Source organism: Tenrec ecaudatus, chromosome 18, assembly GCF_050624435.1.
Source record: "Tenrec ecaudatus isolate mTenEca1 chromosome 18, mTenEca1.hap1, whole genome shotgun sequence".
Classification (NCBI taxonomy): Eukaryota; Metazoa; Chordata; class Mammalia; order Afrosoricida; family Tenrecidae; genus Tenrec; species Tenrec ecaudatus.
This window is the reverse complement of record NC_134547.1, coordinates 49878774-49885833: the sequence shown is the minus strand read 5'-3', so window position 1 is coordinate 49885833 and position 7060 is coordinate 49878774. Positions and strand designations below refer to the sequence as shown.

Genomic DNA, 7060 nt, shown 5'->3' with positions numbered 1-7060 from the left:
ATCCTCCCAACTAGACCAGTAGGTAACATCATGATAAATAGAGTAAAGATTGAAGTTGTCAAGGATTTTGTCTGGCTCAAATCCACAGTCAATGCTCACGGAAACAGCAGTCAAGAGATCCAAAGACCTGTTGCATTAGGTAAATCTGCTGCACAAGACCTCTTCAGAGTATTGGAGAAAAGCAAAAATGTTACTTTGAGCACTAAGGTGTGCCTAACCCAAGCCACAGTATTTTCAGTTGCCTCGTGTACATGAGAAAGTTGGACATTCAATCAAGAGACTGGAGAAGAATCTATTCATTTGAATGGTGATGCTGGGAAAGAGTATTGAGAGGACCATGGACTCCTAAAAAGACAAACCTCTCTGTCTTGGAAGAAGTACAACCAGGGTGCTTGTGGGGGCATGGACACTGAGACTTTGGAGAAGAGTCTCAGGAAAAGGACATCACGCTCGGTAAAGTGGAGGGGCTGTGAAGGAGAGGCTTGCCCTCAATGAGATGGATTGACACCATGGCTGCCATAATGGGCTCAGGCATAGGAGCCATTGTGCTGATGGCCCGGGACCAGGCAATATTCATTCTGCTGTGCATAAGGTCGCTCTGGATTAGAACCAATCAGATGGTAACTAACTAACAACGGTTTTCTACATATACATCAGGAAGTAAATTGAGGAGGGCATTATGAACAAGGAACAGATTTCACAGAAATGGTTATGCATATACCTTAGGGAGGGGTTACGAATTTCAACAGAATATGGGTTTTTGGGCCCCTCACTTTCATATGTCTTCAAGCTGATCTGGTGATGTCTTTCCAGTGACTTTTAGTTCCGTGAACACAGTATTTTGTTGTGAGGTGACCTAACTGTCCTTTGTGCATGGTCAGCTGGTCAGGTCAGGTCAGGTCATTAGCAGCACTAAGGTACTGTGATGGGACACTTCCCTTGGAGGAACAAGGACTGAAAAAAAGAGGCGGTTTATCAGGGAGGAAAGTATATGAGGTAATTTTGATATTCTGTGACAACATCTCATCGTAGCCTAAGGGTGGTTTCCCTATGACAAGGACTGGGAGAACCACCTGGCCAGTCTGAGGGAAGAGTCACCACATACCAGAAACATGGAAGTTTCCAGTCTGACCACCCAGGACCCAGACAAATAAGGACACAGTTGGGTCCCAGCCAACCAAAGAGGAACGCTTTTTTCCTTTTTGAAAATCTCCGGTCCTGAGCTCAACGGTCCCTGTCACACATACAAGAAGGGCCTGCCAGCTCTGAGGGGAGTCTCACAAGTTTTGCTCTTTCAGCAGTGTGGACCCTACAGAGGCCTGTCCCCAGTGGATCTAACCTTACTACTCAATAAACCTGCTTCGCCACCTCCTTCTGCCTGCTCATTCATTGTCCCCACACCAACGCTCCTTTCAAGATGTGTGGGGATCCGCCCAGAAAACAGGTCGCCCACCTTACCCTCACACTGGGGCAAGCTGTGGAGTTTATAATGTTTTACCAAGGCAAGCATGTTTGGGAGTGGTCTTGGTACAAGTCAGCAGTCTTCCTATGATGAGATAAAGGTCATTAAACACTGGATGCATGTCAATTTACCAGTTTTCTGCAAATACATCTACAGGTTTAGAAACACTTTTAAAAGTACAATGGAATTAGACTGTTTTCCATCCTGCTTTTATGGGTTCTTTTGTTAATGCTGTATCAGTAGCTCTCTTCTCTTTGCAGTGTAGCTACCATTCCTCCTGAGGAAGCACACCTTCCTGAGGCCGGCAACCTGCTGCCTTTGTGGAATGAATGCACACAACGCCCCCTACTGGGAAGCCTTAGGAGGAGAAAATATAACTATGTGCTGCCTGTTTTTTTTCATCTTTTTCATATTTTTGTATTCCTTGAGAGGTTCTCACTTGCTAAAAAAAGGAATCGTTTTCAAAGGTGCAAGGAAGCTTACCCTAAAAGAGATTGCCTACATCATCACTGACCTTTGTGTAAAAGCATGCATTCATAGCAATTCCGCCCAATCAAATTTCCCAGGCAGACATATTCACACAATTTTAACACCAAAATTAAAGTTTCAAAATGTACGTTTCAGTAACTCTCCGAAAGCCAAAAATTCAATCTCCACGTTCAATCGCTCATGCCATTATTGTTTTTCAATACAATGAGAGTTAATGGTGCACTTTCTGTCTTTGTGAATCACAAAAGGTATTTGGGGCTGAAAGAATGGAGCAATTCTCACTCTTTTGTTCTCTGAGGTGTTATGTGATTATCTTGCAACAAGCAATTACTAAGCAAACTTAATCAACTGCAAAACTATGTAACACTATCATGGTAACATTCTGGGAAAGGCTCAATTAATACTTACAATTTCCAATTTTTCCCTTCTAATATTCTATTCTTTACTTTAACAGGAAGGAACTATACATAGCTTCCAACCAAAGTAAACTAAAATAATTATGAACAATTAAGTGAATTGTGTTCTAGTCCTTAAAATACCGTAACACATATATAATTTGTTTATTATGTGAAAAGAATTAATTAACCAACTCATAAGGAAATATTATTAAAGGAAAAATTACTATGTCATATGCTGGCATATTCTGGCTTTTTTAATGCCTTTTACATTGTGAGTTAGTCATTAGATAATTGTTGAAATTAAGCAAACTTCAGACTGTCAATCCCTAAAAACATCCAAAAAGCTCATCAACAAAGGCTCTTTACTTACATATGAAATGAATTTAAATAGATATGCTATTTTATCAGCTATAAATTAAAACACATGGTATGTCTGATCCCTCAAAGGCAAAAAACAATGTTGCTATTACATTTCAATGTAATTCAAATCTTTTAAATGACAAGGCTTTGGCTCAATGGATGTGGATCAAAAACCAGATGAGAACTCCCAATCAGCCAAGAAAGGTGTGTTAGATCTCTCCCTCTCATGGGAGAGATATACCTCAGTCCTTGGCTTCACGAGAGAAAGAATTCACACCAAAGCCTAGTGTGTGATCCAAGTGAGTTTACAGAGGATAGGAGCTGCACAAATGTGTGGGACCTAGGTCTGACTTGGGCCGCAGGCCGGCTGTGCTGAACTGTGCATTGGGGCTGCTGGGAGAGATTGACTGAGCAAAACCTCTGGCTTTTCGGTGGTGGTGGTGGTGGCGGGTGGCGGGTGGCGGGTGGGGGGTGGGTGGTGGGTGGTGGGTGGTGGGTGGGCTTTGGAGGCGTGGTCAAAGATACTGGTCAACCCCATTAGCTGAATCAAATTCACCTGGCTTAGATGGGCCAATCCAGGTGCAATGCCCAACTAGGTGTACCGCCCCTTCCTGGCCAGGAGCTCGAACGTTAACAGGTAATAATTTTCTTGTTTCTCTTACTGTCTGTCTTTCACCATCTTTGGCTCTTTCAAATGTTCGACCTCCTCAGGGCAAGTATTTGTGTATTGCAGGATAGCCCTATATAAGATATGGCTCGGATCCACCAGCCTTTAAACAATTGCTAAATCATGTTGATACTCCCATGATTTCTAAGTGGCAGCCTCATTCCCCAAACCATATCCTTTTACTATTAATTGTAGTATTCAGTATTTATTGGTTACTTTTCAAACGTTGGGACTTGTGCTAAGCATTTTGCACACATTATTTCATTCCAGCTTCACAGAAACCACACAAGATAATTAGTAGTTGAACAATCCTTTGGGAAATTCATTCAAATGTATGCACCTTAATTTCCTTGTATGTAAAACAAGAACTGATTACTATGGAAGTTAAATAGGTAATAGAGTCAGGATTCAAATCCAGGTTGTTCAGTAGGTCCTATGCTTAAGTTGGAATTCAACTTTACCTTGGTTCTTAGCATTTTTATCAACTTTGGGTAAGTCGCCTGCCAGTTTTCATAGCTGCATAAAAAAATGATATTCACTCTCTAGGAAAACCAAGGGGCTGCAGGGGGATCACAATATGGCCCATCTAACGCATCCTCAGCGCTTCGCATAGTTTAACTGCTCTAGCAGAGACCTCATCTACTAGTGTCATGGCTATAGCTAGTGACATAAACAGGGCATGTGACACATCAAGTATGTGTACTAGACTCAATAGTACACAACAAAATATGTGAAACACCATTACCTTCCCACACCGGGTTCTAAAACTATGTCCAACACAGCCACTGGTCAATCATGGGGGACTGAGGGCAACTGCTGAGTCACAGATCCTTGTGAGAATGGGGATAGCACGAATGAGAGAGGGGTGGGCAATGGGGAGTGGAGCCATAATCTCCCCCAATCCTGCCCCTCGACTACACTCTGTTATGTTTACCATCCTCTCTACTCTCGTTTCCACAATGATAGAAGAGACTGTTAGGATGTTCGGGAGGGTCCTACCTTGGTTCTTGGCTTCGCCCGAGAAAGAATTCACGCCGCAGCCTGGTTTGTAATCCAAGTGGGGTTTTGTAAGGGACAGGAGAAGTTTCACGTTTTACAGTCCCAAAAGAGTACATGCTGTTACAGGGAAGCATGTCAAATCAGGAGGAAGCCACGCTGGGGCCACAACTGAATACCGACACCCACGTGGGATGGCACGCCCACGCGTGGTGGCTTGAGGCCAGAGACCTCGGCATGCCAGAGCAGGCGCAGGAGCGAGTTAAAGAAAGAGAGACCACTTTCCTGCAGGCGGAATATTTTAAACCTGTGGCTGGGAGGCGTCGTGGAAGGTATTGGTTGACCCTATTGGCGGAATTAAGTCCACCTGGCTGGGTTCATAACCCTGGGCCTAGATTGGGCCTCCCAGGTGTAATGCCTACCTGGCTGGGGGTGGCAGGGCCTGAGTTGGAGCACACCCAATTAATTTCTTCACAGGTGTCTAATGCTCGCCTGATTTCATCCAAACCTCCTTTATGGGGTCTGAGCAGGCACGGGACGGACAACCCCTGTCCCTGTCTTGGCTGCCTGACAACTTGAAGAGTCAAGTGGCTATTACTTTATGATTGAAATAGAACGTCATTTAGAAGAATTATAGTTTGTCAAACATAGCTCAACTAGAAGTCCTTCATAGCCGTGACCCTAACTTGAACTTCTCTAGCCTGTCTTACAAGAGACCTGTGGTTGCATGCAGGCGAGAATTCTCAAGGCTAGCCAAATCAAAGACACCCTCCCCCCCCCAGTCTTATTTGAGTGTTAAAAATCTTCCCCTGGCTCTCTTCCCCCTCTCATTAGGAGTCAGCCCCTGCACACCCCCGATGCCTCCTTGAGATTGCGAGCCTCTAGAATTGTGAAGCTCTCTAATATACAATCTTTGTTCGAATAAAACTTGATGTTCCCAGTTTGTGCCTTTCCTTCTAAGATTTTTGTCTGAAAATAATTAAAATAAAGTGCTTCTCTGAGCCTGTATATGTGCAGAGAGCACAACGAACAGGGGAAGCAGTAATCAGAGGGACGATTCAGCCACATTCAGAATCTTTTTAATCCAGCGGATTCCTGTAATCTGGCACTAATGGCCAGGTGATAGAGGCCCTCTGTGCCAACCCTACAGTCATAGCCAGGACTTCAAGTAAGTGGAGAGACACTGCCTCACTGTATGGGGCAGAGTAACTCATAGTGACCTCATAGGGCAGAGAAGAGCTGCCCCAGAAAATAAACGCATCTGAGACTCTTGTTTGGACAATCACTAAGGTCCCTAAAAGGAGCCCTCAGAGTTGTAGTGGAGCTCGAATGCTGAGGACCACATTTGCAGAAGACGATGGACGACAACAATGCAAGTCCAAATTCCATCTTCAGACTCCCCCGGTGGATGAAGCCTCCATTGAATTCCTTCAGATCCTTAACCAGGGGTGTGTGTAGATAGTCTTGTTCTCTGGCAGAGGACATTGGACTTTGGTTTACCTCCATCCCTCTCCAGCAAGCTCAGGGAGGGACAGTTTCTCTCAGGGGCTCGCCTGGGTATGTCCTTGGTGGAAATCACCATACTGGAGTTGGAGTTATAAGTCATGCCCTATCAGTTCTATCTTGACTACCTCATTTGGAAGGTCCTGGACCGATCTTATAAGCACCTCTATCAAACATAATGTCCCTGGCCCAATCGTGGTCCTGTGGCAGTTTCACTTGTCCCACGTGTGGCTGTAATGTACTGATCTACCACCATTCGTGAATTTGTGATAGTGTTCTTTGTTCCATGCTAAAACTAGTGTCCTGACTGTAAATGCTCAAGTGCCATTATGACCTTGGGCTAATAACCTCCCTTAATAAATGTTCTCCTTAAATTATAGTTCAGATCGGGGTCTCTTGTGTACCCTAAAACATAGTGCAATTGGCTGCTCTTGACTGCAGTTAACACTTAGCAACTGCTTGGCAGAAGAAAGTTATAGAAGTCTGTATCTGCAAAGACTGAGAGCTTCAGAAACCCTCAGAAGCCATTCTACGTTGTCCTACAGGATTTCTCTGAGTGGAGAAAGTTCGAACTGCAGTGGGTAAGGTCTTTAAATCAGCCAATTGTGCATGGGTTTGGATTTATGGCAGGTCTGATCCCATGGGCCTCTCATAGTGACCCATGCCAAAGCCTGGCTTTACCCCGTGGGCTTCAGGCACTGAAGCGGGTTGAACAATGAGTAGGGGGGCGTGGGGAATCAGCCAATAACACGCAGCTTAGTGACAAAATAGGCCTTAAATGTAGATCTTTTAATATGCACTTTTAGGGTTTGCTTAAGGTGCTCACCTGCAACTGCGAACCAAAAGTTGGCAATGCGAATCCACTAGCTGCTTCCTGGGAGAAAGAGGAGCCATTCTACTTCTGTAAAGATCATTGCCCTGGAGATTATGGAGTAGTTCTATTCTGTCCTATAGGGTCAGGATGAGGCTGAACTGATTTACAGACAATGCTTTTGTTGGTTAAGATTTGTTATGCAAAGCCACAATGGTGTTCATGTTTCAAATATAAGCTAATGGACAAATCAATTAGGTAATGAAAATAGTCAAATATATTTTGGGATATTTTTCACAATAGGTTCATATAAAATATTTCTCTCAGTGGCGTATTGAATCATGACAATATTTAGTTTGGCATGTAAACTCAAT

The 7060-nt window shown here is 44.0% G+C and overlaps 1 pseudogene; it reads left to right on the top strand.

Annotated features, from left to right (window-relative positions):
• The first annotated feature begins 6482 nt into the window (after positions 1 to 6482).
• On the top strand, positions 6483 to 6593 carry LOC142432937 (small nucleolar RNA SNORA42/SNORA80 family; annotated as a pseudogene).
• Positions 6594 to 7060: the final 467 nt, after the last annotated feature.